The 20,689-nt window shown below is 35.0% G+C and overlaps 1 protein-coding gene and 1 long non-coding RNA gene across 18 annotated transcripts in view; one reads left to right on the forward strand and one right to left on the reverse strand.

Moving 5' to 3' along the window:
* LOC127544165 (uncharacterized) overlaps positions 1 to 19,493 on the forward strand; it is a 39,174-nt gene extending 19,681 nt beyond the window's left edge. For all 5 annotated transcript variants that reach the window (XR_007949386.1, XR_007949387.1, XR_007949389.1 and 2 more), the window contains 3 exons: positions 13,556 to 13,657; positions 18,101 to 18,249; positions 19,173 to 19,493. This is a non-coding gene — a long non-coding RNA (uncharacterized LOC127544165). The remainder of the gene's footprint in view (positions 1 to 13,555; positions 13,658 to 18,100; positions 18,250 to 19,172) is intronic.
* PHACTR1 (phosphatase and actin regulator 1) overlaps positions 1 to 20,689 on the reverse strand; it is a 635,610-nt gene that overhangs the window by 35,189 nt on the left and 579,732 nt on the right. The window lies entirely within an intron of this gene.

Genomic DNA, 20,689 nt, shown 5'->3' on the forward strand with positions numbered 1-20,689 from the left:
TTGGAACTTGAATGCTTTGGGTTCAAAAAATTATTTCTCCCAATGGAAAATGTCCCCACAAAGTCATTAAGTGATATAAAGACGGGAGGTCAGAGTGGATATGCAAGAGATAAAGGTTGGGAGAGATATGGGCTTTGTTTGCAAGAGAAAAAACTGGTTTACCAGCTCCCTCACCTGAGAAAGTGTGGAGACCATCAAAGCTAAGATCAAGCAATCTTTGTATATTTATATATACTTGTATAATACTTAGGGTAACATTTACTTCCTTGCCTGAGTTTCTTAGATAAGACAGCTTTTGGATCTCAGAATCACTTCACAGATATTCAGAGCATCCTCTCGGAAGACAGCAGCTCTGAGGAACATTAGTTCCAAATGGAGCAAGGCTGGTCATCATGTGCTTTAACTGTTGGATTGCACTCAGGCTCTGTGTTCTTTACACACAGTATGGTCAATAGTTTCTGTGATTGCCACAACTGATAAAGGACACTTAAGGAATAGTACATTAATAGAGAAAGAAACTGCAGTCTTTTCTAGTATCTTTGTCAATCAAGGAAACCTCATGGGCAGAGGTCCATGAGCTCAGGAAGAATTAGACAAGACTGAAATGACTCAACAACAAACAACAATAGCAACAACAACAACAACACATCAAAGGAGAGCAATGATATCAAAAAGAATTGGAAACATGGCTCATTAACTGTACAGAAGGATCCCTATAGGTTACATATTAACTCATAAAACAACATGTTAACATTATCTATGTTCTATTGTATTTTTATTCATTTTATTTAAATATTTCCCAATTACACTTGAACTTGCCCTGGCAGCAATGCAGGCCAGTTGATTAGAGTTGATTGACAACTCTAATGTAGAGAACCACAGGCATGATTAGGTAAAATCATTTGTTTGCTTGTTAATTGTTCTTTGGTCTCAAAGAGGACCAATGACTTCAAGAGGGTGATGTCTTGACTTGCAAGTGAACTGAATTTAAGCAAGGGAGAGGACTGTGTAAAGTCACCAGCCTTACTCTCTCTTCTAAAGCCATCTGGATCCAACAGCAAGAGATAGATTTGGACAACTGGAGAGACCCTGGATTCTGTGGGAGACTTTAGCCTTTTTAAGGCTAAGGTTTTTCCCAGGTCTCATTTCAATTCAGGCAATGTCCATTCAGTGATTAAGGCTGGTTAGAAATGAGGCAAAGAATGGCTTTTTTGGTTATTGTTTGTTAACATAGTCCAACAACAAAAAACCAAATTAAAAAAACAAACTATATAATCAATTTCAACCTAGGGGATTTTCTTCATTAATTTGCATATCACAAAATTCAGGTGTAATCTAGGAGATCAAAGAGCTCCAAATCCTCCATTCTCCTAAAAGAATATAGAAACCTCCACTGTCTATTCCTAGTTCCAATATAGGAAGAAGTTATAGGGAGAATTAATATGAAGTGCAAAACTGGCCCTCTGGCCCAAATTGATTTTGTTCTGCAAACTGCTCCCTATTAGGAATACAAGGAAACACCTTGGAAGTTTCCTTCATATCAAATCATTATTTTATGACAATCACTGTGTAAATAACTAGAAAAAATATTTTTAAAGTCTTAAGTGTTCACATTCCAGAAGATTGAGAACCAAGAGGGAAAAAAAAAAGTCCAAGAGTAAAAGAATTGCTTATACCCAGCTTTTTCTTTTTCTCAGTGACTGAAGCAGAAAATTCTTAGAATAACATGATTCTACCACCTTTAAGATTGGTAGATTTCTCCAAACCTAAGGCATGTCTGAGACTCCCCAACAAAGTTGCAATGAGATGGTTCTGAGAGATAGGGCCAAATCGCTAAATCTTTGCTTTGAACCATGGCCACATGCTGTGCAATGCAGAATAACAAAAGAAGAAATTGTGATTCTTCTTGCAATTTTCAGTCATTGAAGAAAACATTTTCTATGCTTTGAAGTTAGTAATTAGCCACCTAAAATTTAATATTCTCTGTTAAGATTTATTTATTTATTTATTTTAGCTCTGATTAACTGTAGTTTAGCTGTAATACCTAGATTTCTCTACCTACTGGGTGTACTAATTACTAATGACCAGTATGCTATGGAATGCAGGCATGTTCTTTTAATGGCAGCATTCCTTTGAAATGTTTTCATTTCAATGAAACCCCAAAAGGTATCATGGGGCAGGACCAGGGTGGATGTATTATTATTAATGTACTTATTATAACAGCAAAGCATTGTTTAAGTAGACAAGGGAACTTAGAAGCCATTTAGTATACCTTACCTGTCTCTTATTTTACATATAAGAAAACTGAGACCCAGGGAAATTGACTTATCCATATTCAATTAGATTAGATTCAATAAACATTTATTAAGCACCCACTATATGTCAGGCACTGTGCTGTCAGGTAGGAAGAAGCATTATAAGGTAGAATTTGAACCCATGTCCTCTACCTTCAGAGCCCAAAGGCTTTTCACAATGTACACCATGTAGATTGTACATTTTGGGATAGTTCCAGTGGTATGTTGGAATTGGCTCATAGAGGTGATAGTTAAAATTTCAATGTAAGCATTTATACCTCAGAAATCAGCAATTGTTACAAATAAGGGCTTGGTTTGTTGTTGTCATTGATTGTAGAATTAAGAAAGTGATGGAGAAGATATTAATAATGCAGATTAAACTTCACAGTTAATTAGGAATATTTTTTTTTCTTGAAGAGCTGGTTATTAAGCATTTCACAGCATTCTCCTGGATGAGGCTGTCAGTGCGTATAAGATTAACTTCCATCTACACTAAGTATATCTTGTTTATACTCAATTATCTGTATGGTATCTTTCCCTTTACAATATCAACTATCCTTGCCATAAGGAAAGTGTTATCACTTTTCTTTGTGACCTGAGCACTTAGCATAACCACTAGCAAAGAGTAAATGCTTGAGTAAATGCTTAAGCAAATGCCTGCATTGGTGATAACCTCTAGACCTGTTTCACCACTTTCTCTTTCTCCTCCATTATGTAACCCATTATTTCTTTTGCTTTTCCTTTTTTTGTCCCCATTATTTCTTTATCAGCATTAAGTGACTTGCCCAGAGTCACATAGATGGTAAATATCTAAGGTTAGATTTGAACTCAGGTCCTCCTGTCTACAGAACTGCTCTATCCATTGCACTACCTAACTGTCCTGTATCATTTCATAAGAATTAATATTTAGAGATAATTTAATCATCATATTCTTGGAATTTTGTCTTAGTTATCTTGGAGTCTGCATAATCTTCTTAGAGTAATATTGTCACTTCCACTTTGTTATTGTTCAGGTTTTTAAAATCATGTCTAACTCTTTGTGATTTCATTTAGGCTCATTTTCTTCACTAGCCCTTTTAAAGATGAGGAAACTGAGGCAAACAGGTTAAGTGAGTTGCTTAGGCTCACAGAGCCAGTAAGTATCTGAGTCTGGATTTGAATTCAGGTCTTCTTGTCACCAGATCCAGTTTAATATCTACTGTATCAACTAACTGTTCCTATGTGTTAGTGCATGTGCATGCACACACACATACACACACACAATGCTGACCTTTTATATTATGAGGATGTCATCTTTTTATATAGCTACAGATCCAACCTTAGTATGCTTTCTTGCAATAATATCCATGATTTCTACATGTTTTCTTAAAGCCTATGATTTGTGATGGCTCAATAAATGGGAAACACTAACAAACACCTCTCATAGAGCCTCTACTCAAAGTCACTTGAGAAGTAGTCAAGTTGGATGCAGACTCCAGCTTGCTTATCTTCTTATTCTTATTATTTTTATCCTCCCATTATTTCCTCTATTTCCAAAGTTAAATATGAACCTTGGCTTTCTTCCATCAGGAAATGGAAAACTTTTACTAGTCATTTAGGAATATATTAGAAATAGGACTTTATTGGCTAATCATAGAAAAACCACATTTCAATTTCTCTTTGACCGTGTGAGGGATTATACACCCTAAGTTTATTGTGGAAAGGATTTTGAAGGGTGGAAACTGAAGTAGAAACAATAATATTTATTTCAACAATACCTGCCTTTTGCCTCAGCAATCTCTCTCACATTGTCTTACTGTATCTAGTGAAAAATCACAGAATCTGTTGGCTACTCATTGAAGCAAGTTGGTCTGACCTAAACCTGAACAAGAATCCTCTCTACAACATGTAGTCTTACGGTTTTTGCTTAAAGACCTTTTGAAAAAGGGGTCTACTGTTTCTCAAGGCAGGACAGAACTGAAAGTGTGAGCTTCAAAAGAAGCCACAACTCTCCTTGATTTCTAAGCAGAGTTGCTTAAGGGAACATTTTTATTAGTGGGGGAAAACTTTCAAGTAGATATATCTTTTGGCAGATTATTTTGTAAATTGACTTTTTTTTCTGAGGCAATTGGGGTTAAGTGACTTGCCCAGGATCATCCAGTTAGGAAGCGTTAAGTGTCTGAGGCCATATTTGAACTTGGGTCCTCCTGATTTCAGGGCTGGTGCTCTATCCACTGCGCCATCTAGCTGCCCTGACAGATTATTTTGAAAGGATTTTTGTATCTCCTATTACAGAATAGCTTTTCCATCTCCAATCTCTCCTTCCACCCATAACATTTAATATTCTGCTTTGAAATCAAATAAAGCCCAGACCAAATAAACAAATACTTTGTTGTCCTAATTAAAATTTATATGCTTCTCAGGCCCTGAAAATCCCTACATAAAATATACTTCTTAACTAGTAGAGAACAAAGTAAAAGTTGAAACCAGATATATCTACTTTCTTCTAATTTTCATAAACTTTTAGGTATTCTAAATAGTTTTTAGATAAATAATCTCTACATCTCAAAAATGGCAAACCTCAACTTTCTAAGGAGACTTAGCTAGATAAAGAGTTGTTTTGTTGTCATTTTTGGATTTTCAAATGTTATAGATTTTATGCACTCAGGAATCTGTAGGCATATTATAGAGAAGAAGGAGAAAAAATAGGAAAGGTGAGGTATTAGCTTTGCATCACTATTGAGCCTAGAAATTTAAAATTTTTGTTATCTTGTTCATGAGGAATGAGGTTGATGCACTGTCTACTTTACTGAATTTGCAAATTCTTGTTTGGAAGCGATTGCATCTATTCTTAAGTGCCTAAAACATGGTGGATATGCAATAAAAACTTGATTGATAATGGAGTGATCTCAATAAACATTAGTCTGTATTTTTTTCTGTCTGCCCTGTCTCTCTCAGTCTTTCTTATTTTTAGCTCTTCTCATACACTTTGCAACACACACACACTCACACACATACACACACAGCCAATAGAAAGCTCAAGCTTAGATCAGTGACAGGAGGATGGCAAGCAGTTGCTCAACAATGCAATACACTAGAAGACAGTTATAGGGGAATACTTGGATAAAGCGGGATGTTCCCTTGTTTATCTATGCCTTAAGTGAAGCAGCAGCACAATGAAATTCCCCTGCTTTCTTCCATCAGCATTTTACAATATCATTTGACAATGCTAAGCAAAACAGAGTTTTCTTTACCCTTGTGCTGGAATAGCTTTCCCAGCATTGTGACCATGTAGCTCTCTCCTGTGATATTAATCTGAAACTGTGCTTGTTTGGATGAGATGAATTCTTAATAGTATAAGACAGAATAAATGTAATGGAGTATTATTGTTCCATAAGAAATGATAAGCAGGCTGATTTCAGAAAAGCCTGTACTTCCATGAACTAATAAATGCTAAGTGAAGTGAGAAGAATCAAGAGAACATTGTACACAGTAAAAACAAAATTGTGTGATGATCAATTGTGATGAACTTGGCTCTTTCCAACAATGAATTGATTCAAGGCAATTTCAGTAAACTTGTAATTGCCATCTGCAATCCAGAAGGAACACTATGGAGTATGAATGTGAATCAAAGCATAGTAATTACACCTTTTTGTTGTTTGTTTGCCTTTTTTTTCTTTTTCAGGTTTTTTTTCCCTTTTTGATCAGATTTTCCTTGCCCAGCATGGTGAATGTGAAAATATGTTTAGAATTGCACATGTTTAACCTTTATTGGATTGCTTGCTATCTTGGGGGGGAGGGGCGGGAGGAAGAGGGGAAGAGAGGGAGAAAAATTTGGAATAGGAAGATTTTACAAAGATGAATGTTGAATACTATCTTTGCTTGTATTTGAAAAAATAAATTACTATTAAATTTTTTAGAAATAACACAAGACAGAGACACTAAGACATTTTTCACAGAGGAGAATAACAAATAGCAAAGGTTTTGGAACCAGATTTAGGTTGATTACTATCACTGATGGCCCATAGGCCTCTCAAATTTAAAATATTCAAACAGAATTCATTATCTTATCTACTAAATTGCCCCCTTTTCCTAATTTTCCTATTACTATCAAGACACAGGCCATCTTATCAGTCACTCAGGAATGTCTGAGTGTCATTTTATTTCCTTACTAACACCAGCCCATCGCATCCAATCTGTTGTCAAATCTTGTTTTTATCTTAAGTCTCATCCATGTTTCCTCTTTACTAACATAGCCACTACCCATGTGTAGGCCCTCGTCATCTCTCACTCGGACTACTGCAAAAGTTTTCTAATTGGTCTTCCTGCCTCAAATCTTTCCCCACTCAAATCCATCCTCTCTTCAGTAACTAGATTGATTTTTCCTAACTCTGAGTCTGACTATATTACTTCCTCTACTCAATAAATGTCAGAGGCTCCCTATCACTTCCTGTTAAAAACCTTACCTTAAAAAGGCCAACATCTCCAGGGCCATATCCAATTATCCTGAACTATATCTTGCCATTAAACCAGAATGGCATTGAGAGGGGCTGGTGACTTTGCATAGCTCTCCCTCACTTAAGTTTAACTCATTTGCATGTTATGGTATTACTTCCTTGATTTGTCTTAAAAAACAGATGAAAACCACAACAATAGCTACAAGTACCTTCAGGATCCAATTTAAATGCTCTAAGTGATGTTTAAAGCCCTTCACAATCTGGCCCTTTTCTAGCCTTTTATTTTACTGACCTCCATGAACTCTTACTTGCTTTTAGCTTATTAATCTCCTTGTTCCTAATTCATAACTCATCAGATTTCCCTTCCCTTCTATTACTGTCCCCTAAGCCAAGAATGTTTTCCTTTCTTCACCTCCATGAAGTTTTTTCCTTCAAGACTCAGTTCTTACTTTCTTCAGGGGAACTTTTGAGATTCCTCCCCCCCAAATTCATTCCCTCTGATATGATCTTCTATACATAGTGTTTTCTTTGTCTCCCTCATTAGAATATGAGCATCTAGAAAACAGGCAACTTGTTTTACATTTCTTTATATCCTTAGTATTACCACAAAGTAGTGTTGGGGATATTCTTAGCCATCCTATTTCTTCACATAAAAGATGAACATTCATGAATTCTTAAAAATAAAACTTCAAATTCCCCCCTCTTTCCCCCCCCAAAACAAATACTAGGAAAAATGCTTTCTTCATAAAGCAAATGTTAGCTTTTCCTTATTAGCAAATTGAACATTGTGTATATTTCAAGTTGTTCTGTAAATTCTTGTAAATTCTTAGTGAGAATGTGAATATTTATTGAAGACTGCATCTGCTGTTCATGTTCTTTTTTAATATCATACATGTCATATTACATGTTAGTAATTCTGGTTGGCTTCGTTTAAAATCTATTGGTGGATCCCTGTTGTTCAATTATGTATGACTCTTTGTGACCTCATTTGGGGTTTTCTTGGCAAAGACAATGGAGTGGTTTGTCATTTCCTTCTCCATTTCATTTTATAGATAAGGTAATTGAGTCAAAGTTAAATGAGTTGTCCAGAATATAGTGTCTGAGGTCACATTTGAATTCAGATCTTCCTGACTCTAGGACAGAGGATGCTATCCATTGCATTACCTAGTTGCCCTATTGGTGGATATTGCAATCATACATCTGGAGCTAGAAGGGGTTTTTCAGGAGCTCAACATACAGAAGTGAAATGATTTGCATACTATCCCACAGGCAGTAAATGACATAAAAGACTCAAGTTCCATAATTCTAAGTCAGTATTCTTTCCATCACAGTACATCTAGTAGGGTTAAATTTTTTCTTTAAATGTTTTGGGAAATTATATCCTCAACTAGCAATAAAAAAGAAAGAGATTCAACATTATTTCTTTAATTTGCTACCTTCCTACCTGGCAGTGTCTGTGATTCCTTTTACTCCTCACTAATCCAAAGCTTTCTTTCACTTGGTCCAAGTCATCTTCAACCTCTATTTGTCTGCACGGCTAGTCACCTTCTTAACCAGCCATTGCTTTAAATGGTGCTTTAGCACATCCCTGAAACCTCTCTCCAAATTTCTCAGTCAATGACTTTTAAATTTAAAAAGGAACATGCCCAAAGTAGAATACATAAAGCTTTATGATGCATTACAGTCATACTCAGAGTAATAACAAAAGTAAATGAATTAATTGTGATTAGGGAATTTAGTGCAATGCTGAATCACAGTTCAGTAAGAATAAGTATATAGTTCCTGTCCTCTTTCCCCACTATTTTAATTCGAAACTTTGCAGTTCATTCAATATTTGGTACCATATCCTCGAGTCATATCTTTCTCACTAACCCTGGTCTAAAAACTAAATTTTCTATTCTTCCTTTCTTTCTTTACCATACTTTTTTTTTTAGGAAGGATGCTAACAAAACTGGAGGGTAATCACAGAAAAAATCAGGATAGTGAAAGGAATGAGGTTATCAGTTGAAGGAATTGGGAAATATTTATCTTAGAAAAGAATTTTGATTGGAGAGCATTGTAAATGTTTTTATGTATTTAAAAGACTGTAATTTGAAAAAGGGATTAGACATGTCCTATTTAGCCCCAAAAGAGTTATTATATACAATTGGTGGAATAATAGAAGTTAAAATTTATATGCCCCTTACTGTGTGCCAAGCACTGTGCTAAGTATTTTACAATTATCTCATTTGATCCTCACAGCAACCCTGGAAGAGATATAATCCCCATTTTACAGATGAAGAAATTGAGGCAAACAAGTTTGTAAAGCAAACAGAAACTAGTAAATGTCTAAGGCTGGATTTAAACTCAGTTCATCCTGACTCTAGGTATAGCACTCTATCCACTGTATCAATTAGCTGCCCAATCTGTAGAAGACAAGATTTGGGGTTCTTAATAATAAGAACTGCCCCAAAGTGGAATGATTGGTGAGTTCCTCCACACTGAAGGCTTCAGAAGACTGGATAAGCACTTTTGGGTGATTTTATTGAAGGATTTCTTATTCAGATATGCGTTAGACAAGATAGTCTCTTGAAGCTCTACAAATAAGGAGGTTCTGTGATTCAGATACATGCTTAAGAAATGCTGTAACCTCTCAAATTATTGGTGGATAGGCTATCTCATTTTAAAATCTGTGTAAAATCATGATCAGTCATCATGGTGCTAAAGGAATAAAGGGGGAAGTACTCTATAACTTAAAATCTTTTATTTTTTTTTAGCTTCAATGAACAATCTTTAAATTATATTAACCCTCAGGAGAGGGATTAGATACTTAAGTAATTAGGCAAATTAAAGATAATTCCATATTTTTTTTGGGAGGAAGAAGGGAAAAGAAAAAAGAAATGGGATAGTCAGTCTCTCCTTCCAGCTCCTGCTTTTGCTCTCCCTCCAATGAATCATCACCAAGGATGTCAAAGGTTTCTGAGAAGTCCATCTCAAGAAAACTCTAGCCACTAGTCTAGATTCAATGGAATTTCTAGACTGTAACAGAGAGCAAATGTCAATGAAGAGAAGGGGAATTTTAAGATAAACTATTCAAAGTCAAAGGAAATACTTTAAGGACCTATAACTAAGATAGTGTGATGGTGTGGAAAGAAATGGAAATCAGAAATCCTGAGTTTGAATGATAACTTTATGAAGCTACCTCCATAATTGTGTGCAAGCCACATCCTCCCTAAATTTCAGTTTTCTCAACTGCAAAATGGGGATAACAGCCATAGATCTCAGACAACTTCCTAGGATCATAAGTTATAGAAGAATTGATCATCTGCATCAGTGGAGGGAATTTATATGCTGGAAATTCTCCTACACTAAGAAATCACAATTCCAGACTCAGTCTCTCTCTCTCTCTCTCTCTCTCTGTTTCTCTCTCTCCTCTCTCTCTTCTCTTCTCTTCTCTTCTCTTCTCTTCTCTTCTCTTCTCTTCTCTTCTCTTCTCTCTCTTCTCTCTCTCTCTCTCTGTTTCTCTCTCTCTCTCTCTCTCTCTCTCTCTCTCTCTCTCTGCTATTACTAGATACCTGAGAGAGTTGTAAGGAAAGTATTTTGTAAATTGTAAAGCACTTTATAAATGACATTCCTCATCCTCTTTCTCCTCCTCTTCCCCTTCTTCTCTTCTTTTTTCTCCTCCTGTTCCTTCTCTTCTTCCTCCTCCTTTTCATCCTTCTCCTTCTCTTCCTCCCCTTTGTATTTTTCCTTCTTCTGTTTCTTCTCTTCCTATTTCTCCTTTTTTCTTTCTTTCCTTTCCCTTTGTCCTCTTTATCTTTCTCCTCCTTCTTGTCTTCCTTCTCTTCCCCATTAGCCTCCACCTCTTTTTTCACCTTTTTGTCTTTTTCCCTTTTTTCCTCCTCCTCTTTTCCTCCCCCTTCTTTTCCTCTTCCTCTTTCCCCAAAATCTTGACCTTCCATTACAAAATAAATAATAAAATCAAATGACTCATAATCAACATGCCTTGCCAAAGAAATTTTGACATTCAAAATTCTAAAGTTATAGATGAGCTGAGATTTTCAAGTTGTTAGATATGAGAAAACCATGCATCTCCCAAACAACTCAGGGGAATAAATGTCACTAATTTAGCATTAGTTATGAAAGCCTCTGATGATCTTTCATTTTAATTTATAGGCCACAAGTGGGTAGATGAAAGGGAGATTGGCTCACCATTAACACCATCCCCATGAATAAGAATTTTGCAATAGTCATGTCTCTTCCGCCTTCAGCCCTTTCACTATCTTTCCTACCTCTTAGTGTTTGCATTTAGAACAAACAGCTCATGAAGGTTTAGAGCTGGAAAGGTAGAATTTATTTAGTCATATTATCATTTTAGAGTGAGCACTGTTAAATATGTAAAAAATAACCCCATACATTATTTTGTGCTTCTTCCCATAAGTCCAGATTCATGTGTCCTGTGTTCTGGAAACTCTTTATAGAATTTTTGCCCTCTTATTGAACTGATATGATAATTAAGTCATTGGGCTCTCTGCTGTCACATCAGCTCTGCAGGGTTTGGGAAGAATCTATTTATAACAGTGAAAAGCCTGCTTTTGCTAATATGATTTATTGCCCCATTTATTAATTACCCTTACTAATGTGATTTATTTCCTTTACTACAGTTCATAGACTCAGTGCTTTATTCTGACCTCAACAAGAGGGTGATATGCCACATATAATTTGGATAAGAGTATTCCCCTAAATCAAATTTCCCTATTAGTACTTAATTTGAATTATTTGCACAAATGGAAATGAAAAAATAATTTCAATGACCAAAATAAAAATGACTTCCATGTAGCTTATATCTTTAAAAAGACTGACCCTTAAAACATGCTGCTTTTTTATGTGATTTTTATAATTTAATGTCTCTCTAGGTGCACAAAACACATACATGATATAAAATACCATTCAGCAGTGTGTCTTGGGTTAAGGCATATTACTTCTCAGTTGCTCATCTCCAAAATGAAGGGACTGGACTCACTGGCTTCTAAGGCCCTGTTCAGTGTTAAATCTAAGATTTTATGAGCCTCCATAGGGCAGCCTGCAGGTGATAAATTTATAGAAGCAAATTCTGGTTAATTTGTGCCATGCTACACTTCTCACATTTAGTGTCTTCCTTTCTGAACAGAGATTACAATTGCTAAATCCCTCATGAGAATTATTCAAGTAAATGTCTGATCCATTAACTATTGATTAATCAGTCACTAAATAGAAAGGTCTAGGCCTAAATGGCTTGAAAATTTCTCTAGGGGCCAGTATAGCCACAGAATATTCCCATAAAGAAGCTTCTTCACTGTTAAAAGCATGTCAGGAGAATCAACAACTTTATGATGAGCTAATAAGTTAAATAAGCATCATTCTATCAGATGAAGTGATTAAAGACACAACATATTATTCTGAAGTAACCAAACAATTTTTGTGAAGGCAAATGTACTATTAACAAAATGAAATAAAACTGTGGCAGATACTGTCTATCTTACTGAGGCATTCATCTTAGAAAGGATAATAATTTTTGAAGTATTCTATTTATGAACAAAGAATCTTCATTTTTGCACTGGTACAGTGTTCAATTAATTGCCATTTTCTTCAATTTTCTTAGTGTCTTATCTCATTTGCACATAGTAGGTATTTAAAAAATGTTTATTGACTCAAGCTCTCTATTTTACATCCCATTATAATTTCTACAGTAGAACACCCCTCAACTCCCACCCCTCTCCCTGAGCAGTTTCAAAGCCACAAAGCAGGTGAAGTCCTATTTATCCCTTACCTGTTTACTGATACCAAACATATTAATCAGAACTTTTTTGAGGAAGTGTTCTGGAAACTTACTGCATTCCTTTTGGAAGGGAATCCCCTTCATTGTGTGTTCACCTATTGAAACTGTATTCACCTTCAAGAATCACGACTTATGTGATCTGATCTGGAGAGAATCCAGCATTGGGCTACCATTGGTGTGGGAAGCTATCAGTGTGGGAATTCCCTTTACTGACTCACCTTGCTACTGTTTGTAAGTTCTAATAGGATCATAGATAGATAGCTGGAATACACTTTAGAGTACATCTAGTTCAACTACTATATTTTGGAGGTGAGGAAACCGAGCTCAGACATGTTAGAAGGTTGCTCATATTTATAAAGCTAGTGCCAAAGGCACTTCCTGATTCCAAGTGCAGTATCTTATCTACTCACTATGCCTCTTAAGAGTGTATTGCCCAAGGATAATTAAAAAAAAAAAAAACCCAAAACTGCAAAGACTTACATGAATTGATATAGAGTGAAACGAACAGAACCAGAAGAACATTGTACAGAGTAACAGCAATGTTGTATAATTAACAATGACTAACATGGAAAAATGTTTTCCATGATTGCACATGTATACATATCAGATTTCTTACCATCTCTGGAAGGGAGAGTGGAGGGAGGAAAGGAAAGAATTTGGAACTCAAAAAAAAAAAAAAAACAAACCCAAATGCTAAAAAATGTTTTTGCATGTAATTAGAGAAAATGTTATTTAAAAAATAAAATAAAGCATATCTTTAAGAAAAAGAGCACCATTACCTGGGGAAATAAAGTTAAATGATTTGTCCATGGTCACATAGCTAGTATGTATCAAAGGCATAATACATCACATATACATACTTAAACCAAGTCTTCCTCACTCCAAGAGCAACCACTATTCCACACTGTCTCTAATAAGAATTGTAGGTGTATGAAAAGTTTAATAGTCAAAGAGGAATTGAGTTTCTCCAATAAATCCCTTTCTAATACAGTTCCAATTTACAATCTTCTTTTTTCTTCTTCTCAAAGATCTATTCCTGATTATCCAGACTTCCTTCTCCATATCATAGCAGCCTTCTCATTCTGGAAGATACTTTGGCCACCATGATCCTGCACAGGAATCTCCAACTTGTGAGTATCCTTTTAATGTACTATCATCCCCCATTAAAACTTAATCTCCTTAAAGGCAGGATTGTTTTTCCATTTGTTTCTATTTATATTTTTGGTGATTAGCCTGGCACATAGTAAGCACTTAAGTAAGATGACTTAAAGCTATTTTTAAATGATCAACTCCCAACAATTAACATATAAAAATTTCACACGCAAACTTCCCTATTTGGAAACTTATTATTCACTGATGGATGATGTCCCCTACTTAAATTGTCTAAAAATTGCTACTTGCTTAACCACACATGCAATTTTTCTAGATGTTACCAACTCTTTGCATTATAATAAGCTGAAGAAATATAAACATAAGACAAATATAATGAGTACTTCTTGGCAACATGTTGTGCAAGATTAGAAACACATTTTTGATAAAAAAAGACACATGGAAATATAGGCAAAACTACTACATTGTACATTTCTTAACTATGACCTACTACACTGTACATTTCTTAACTATAAAACACCTCAGCTCAAACAATTCAGCATTATGATGCATACTGGGCAGGAATTAAAGAAAAGCATACCAAGGTGAAATTAACAGAGAATTTTCTGATAAAGAGGACCATGGCTCACTCTGATAATCATCCTGGTAGAGATCATGGATAGCCTCTTCACTATTGCAACATGGATCAAGAGGATGGTTCTTAATAACCATGAGCGACTCAATTTTATATCTCATCTAAGAGGCAAAATTTTTATAAAAAGCAATGTGATTACAATTAATTTCTAATTAATCTCATGTGGAGGATGGATAGTTAGTACCCTCTTATACAGCTGAAAATAGTATTTTGTCTCCAAGCTAATTCCAAATCTTTCAACTTTTCTTCAGCAAACTCTATAGAAGCAGCATGGTATAGCTTTTGGAGATATTATCTTTGGGCCAGAAGAACTAGTTTATGTCCTATCTTAATGTACACCAGCTGTGCTGAGTCAACCTAAAAGTGGGTGATTTACTAAATTGAAGATGCTAAACTGCACTGGTAAAAGGAGTTCCCTGAATCAATGAAATCAGAGGTCCAATCCAAATCCTATGCTTAATCTCTATTTTTATAGATTCATTTAACTTGTTTATCTCTGGCTTTCTCAGATTTTTGACATCCTTTAAAAAATGGAGATATCTTATTTCATATTCTTCTTCCCATACTTAGCATAATCAGATTGACCATTTCCTGAAGACAGTCTAAGCTTTTCTCCTTCTAAGTTTTTGATTATTTCATTCCACTAAGGAAATCCTTTTTTATTCATCTCCACCTATTAACACCATATTCATCCTTCAAGATTCAGTACATATTTGATATGTTCTAGAGAATATCCAGCAGCAGGCGACCAGGATAATGGAGGTACTTAGAACCCCATGAGAACTGGATAAAGAAACTGGGGATATAGGTCAACATTTGAAGCACTAGATATTTTTCTCTAATTGGAGATGGATGTACTGACACTTTCTTATTTAGCCAAGTCTAAAGCCAAATAGGGTAGCTGCTGCTATTTTTTTCAGAATCCAGAGAAAAGTGTGACATTCAAAAACTCAAAGGGGTCTCCAAATGGTAGGCAGTCGTGTTGTGACCTTTACCCCTGCAAGAAGTTTTAAGATGCTAAAAACTCTAAAACATTAACCAAGACATGAAGAGAGGATCATTCTCTGTCTACATTAGCTCTGAATGGAGCTTATGCTCTGAGAGAGCAGAATGCCACTTAAATAACTAGTCATTTCAAAAGGCTGTTTTTGTCCTGAAATACAAAACCCATTAAAGACTAACACTTCTTTCTCAGCTTCTTGGTTTCTCCCATGAAGGACACTTAAAAAAAAACAAATAAAAACTTTGTGAATTTTAAACACTGAGATCAATTCTCTTCCTACTGGGTGAAAGGGTACACTTATATGAAACTGCACTTACTACATCTCTCAAAAATGTATGGAGTGGTGAGGCAGCTGGGCTTCAGAGAGAAGCTGGGCTTATGAAATACAGGATAAGTTGGGCCTTTGTTATCAGCCTGTAAAGCTCAAAGTAAAATAACTCATGTGATGAGCAAAAGCCACAAAGTGTTAGATCATAGTCTGAGCTATCACAGATCAGTCTTGAGTAGTGGAGAAGGCAGGACTGGGGTTTGCTCCATTTCTCGACTGAATGGTCCCTCAATGAAATGGCAGAAATGATGCTAAAATCCCCTAAGACTTATTCATGAGACACATGTCTATTTTGCAGATAGGATATATACTTTAATATCAGAATCTGTATTTGGGTGATTTGGGAGTTGTGTTATAATCTTGTGCAGCAGCATGGAATAGAGAATCATTATTAGAATAAAGTCCTTCTAACACATATTTACCATGTGACCCTCAGCAAATTACTTTATCTCTTAGTGACTGCAGGTGACTCTGAGTTAATAGGGAAATTACTGAGCTATATTATTAGAGGAATGTTTTTATACTAGTGTAATCCTAAGTAGGTTTCGACCAAAAAAAGTACAATTGTTCTCCCAAAAGGAACCACATGATACCTCATCACACTCCAACTAATTCATTTATACAGCTACCTAACCTTTTTTTTTTTTTAAATCAAGAACATTTTCATCTAATACCCTGTCAATCAAACAGTAATTTACCCATGGCTCACATCAGCATCTTTAAAGATATGTCAGCCTAGGCCAAATTATTTCCTTGAAGAATCTGATATTCTTTTATTACCTTATATTTTACTATGTATTAAGTTTCAGAGAAATGTCTGATGATATGAAAGTGGCTCAGTTATTCAAACAGAGCAGGTATTTGTTATGCAAACACCATAGGTTTGCTTGAAATGCCTTAATATTGCTCACACTTCACCCTACTTCAGTTTGTTCCTTTCATATAGCTGTCTATTTGGACTGAGGGCTTGGTATCTGATTTCAATTTCATTTATTTTTGGACTTAGAGTCTAGGAAAAAAAAATCTTTTTAGCTAAAGTGGGATTATTACCACTCATTCCTCATGGACATAAAGATTATTTAGTGTATTTGCATACTATTTGCATTTGGCCTTATTCAAATCTTTCTCTAGCTCATGTGACCTTCACAAACTAAAAGACTATCAAGAATAAAGACATGTAAGTGGCCAAGAAAGTTAACAAACTATTGTAAAATATTGTGAGAGCTTATTATTTATTTTTCTAACAATAATAATATCATTTATATAGTACTTACAATGTGTCAAGTGTGCTAAGTGCTTTACAATTATTATCTCATTTGACCCTTACAACAAATATGAGAGGGAGGTGTTATTATTATTCCTGTTTTACACATAAGGAAACTGAGGCAAACAGGGCTAAGTGACTTGCCCAGGGTCACCATTTAGTAAGTATCTGAGGCTGGATTTTAACTCAGTTCTTCCAGACTCTCAGCTTGGTAATACTGCAGTATCCATAGCAGCACTTAGCTGTCCCATGTATTCAACATGCTAAGCATAGGGAGGCACTAATGTATTTGAATTTAATTTCTAGAATTACATGCTGCTTAACTGAGCAGCCAATTGTGTAAAGTATGCTGGTGTCAGAAGCCTTTAGGATGGAGTCTTGGTTTTGCTCCTTATTAACTGTATGTCCGTAATTTCCTTAGCCTTATTTTTGTCATCTGTAAAATCAGCTGGAGAAAGAAATGGTAAACCACTGCAGTATTTTTTCAAAGAAAACTCTAAATGGGATCACAAAAAGGTTGGATGTGACCAAAACGACTAAACAAAAGCATCAAATATACACATATATACAGACATGTAATTATATGTAACACACATAAGTATCTGTTTGCAAATAAACACATATTTAGCGTTGAAAAGACCAGGTTTTCTATCTATATTTATCTATCTCTATCTCTCTCTATTTCTCTCTATCATCTATCTATCACACACATTGTTGAAAATTTGTATTTATACATTTACATACACATATACAATATATGTATATATAATGCTATATATTCATACCATTATATGAATTATATATGTAATAGCCATATATACAATTGTTGAAAGGACCAAATTTTATATATACATTTGCATGTATACATACAATGTTATTATGTTTCTATATGTTACATATGTATACACATTGTTGAAAGAACTAAAATTGCATTCCTACATATATGCACAAGTATTCACATATGTAACAATATATTTAAATGTCATATTTATGTATATACATATATACACATACATATTATTGAAAGGAACAAATTATATATATGTATATATGAATGAAATGTATCGATGTATTTCTGTATAATGACACACATGTATACATATGGACTTATGTATAATTACACATACAAGCATGTTATAGAATTACATATATCACACACATGTATCTGTACACACATACATAAAACAACATTTTGTAACTATATAAATATGGGTTGAAATTATTTCTATTGCAGGATAAATTTCTTCATCTCACAGGGCTCAGCTGATGCTTATTTGTCTTCCTAATTCGTGGGAGACCTCCAGCTGCCACTCTGTGATGAGGAGTCACTATGGAGCTTGAATACATCTCTACCCAAGCAGAAACCATGTCCCATTGATCAGTGTGAGTCCATATTCCTGTACTTTATTTCTACCAGAAGGTCAAGCCTGGCCTTTCAGTATTTTATCTTGCCTTGGGCTATAATGTAGCAAATGTAAAGTCAGACTTGAAGTACTCTCTACAAAACCCCCAATTCTTCAAGTTGGATAGGATATCAAGGGTCATCTATTCCAATGTGTGCCCAAATGACAATCCTCTTTATGACAAATGGTCACCTTTCTTTTGCTTGAAGACTTCCAATAAAAGGAACTCACTGCTTCCAGGGGCAGCTTATTCCACTTATGAATGATTCTAATTATTAGGAGTTCTTCCTTACATCAAGTTTAAATCTGCCTTTTGCAACTTCTGCTCATTATTCCTGGTTCAGCCCTCTTGAGACCTCACTGCTCTACATTCTGCTTGCCTAATGAACTATATCCCAGTGTGAGCTACTTCAGAGCACATAACAAGAGGATCAGAGCAACCCTTTAGTATCTTAATGAACTGATTTATCAGAAGAAAGAAAGCATAATGGAATTTTGGGGGATGATCAGAGTATTATATTTATGTGCCCACACACATGCCCTTCCCCCACACATATACACTCACACACAAATAGACACAACAGAAGATCCTCTCTCAGGAGTATGATTACATAACAGATTTGTAGTTTTATGTGCAATCATCTTTTCTTTATTATACTGTGTTATAGAAATGCTTGTTTTATTTCATGAATATAAACTCCTTGAGACCAGGTGCCATTTGACTTTTTCTTTTGTATCTCTATCTCTTAGCAACATAATAGGGATTTAATAAATGCTGTTTAGTTTTTTAAAAAAAGAAAAAAGAAGGAAGTAAAAAAAGACAAAGAGAAAGGATTTAGACATCACGTCAAAGGAGATATTCTATTTTTTAAGCTAACTTCTGATTACTTTTTATACTTCCAGTTGGGCAAACATTCATTAATTGCTTCCTTATGGGCAAAGAATTGTGCAAGATGCTAGGAAAATGTCTCTACCCGCAGAGAGCTTAACTTTTATTAAGGGGACAAGTCCACAGAAGAATACTGTACAAGTTACGTGTGATGAGGTCGAAGGAGATTAAAAAAAAGTTTACTAAGAAAACTGGAGAATTGGAAGAAATTTTTTAACTAAAGAGAGGATCAAAGTCAATAAAAACTTCATGAAAAAACTGGCAACTTATAGGAAAAAGAATGATTTGGATAAAGGAGATGTCTACACATCATGAATAAAGCTCTGCAAGTAAGGAATACCTGACCTTGACTCCAAACTTAAATGCATAAGAGCTGTGTGATCCTGTGTGACTAGCTGTTTCTGAGCCTCCGTTTTATTATCTATAAAATGGGGTTAATGATAGCACTAACCTCAAAGAAGTATGAAGTTCAAATAAGATGGTAAGGGTCAAGTATTATAGAAGTGTCTGATATCATTATTTGAGAAAGAAGTGCACTGTAGGCTTGGGGAGGAATGTCCATATACTAGGAGGCTGGATATGGCATGTCATTCCATGATAGGTCTTGCATTTTCTAGTTGAAACCATGTATTCTCACCATACATGGGTCATTGTGCCTCAAACCTTGTTTTCTACCTGACATTTAGGATGAAAGAAAATTGTAGGTTTTCTTGACTGTAACTTTTAATTATCCTAACATTATTTTGAAAAGTCATGCATGCATTCTGAGAAATACCTGAATGTCTGAAACTTAATCATGGCATCCTAAAGAGAGAAACATTAGTATTATATATATACACACACACACACACACATATATATATACATGTATATACATATATATAATTATATATGTTAATATATAATATATATATTTGTATACACACACACACACGTACTTTCTTCATAGGTATATATGGTACTCCCATTTCAAAGATCAAGCCAAAAAACTCTGATAGCAGTCAAAATAGATTAGGATCCTACAGGGATTTGTTTCAAAATGTTCTATGCACACAGATTTTTATGTGCAAATTTTCTTAAAAAAACCTACCACCAATAAAAAACCTAACTCTATTTCTTAGTGATCTGTGCATTATTATTAAAAACATCCCTGAATATACATTTTGTGATAAAGAATGGTTCTCTAGTTCTCCTTCATGTTATCCCAAGTAGTTTCAATAAAATCTGTATTTTTTCTTAATTGGTAGAAGTGTTATCAGGAGACCTAATAATTTGATTTTGTCCATGGCAACATGTGGAAAGGCAGCAAAATGGAAGAAAAGACCCCAGGGGTATGTGGCTATCAAAACTAGTAAGCCTATCCTGGTATCCAAAATCTATTAGAAAAAGAACAACAAAAAAAGGAGATTCAATTTCTAAGACCGATTTAGTTAGTTAACAGCTTCTCTTGAAGGATATTTTTAGATTTTGAAGCACAGGGGCTGTGTCTATTTGCAGCTCAGGTGGGTGCTCAATTAATACCAATGGGCAG

This window comes from Antechinus flavipes, chromosome 1 (assembly GCF_016432865.1).
Source record: "Antechinus flavipes isolate AdamAnt ecotype Samford, QLD, Australia chromosome 1, AdamAnt_v2, whole genome shotgun sequence".
In the NCBI taxonomy this organism is placed as follows: Eukaryota; Metazoa; Chordata; class Mammalia; order Dasyuromorphia; family Dasyuridae; genus Antechinus; species Antechinus flavipes.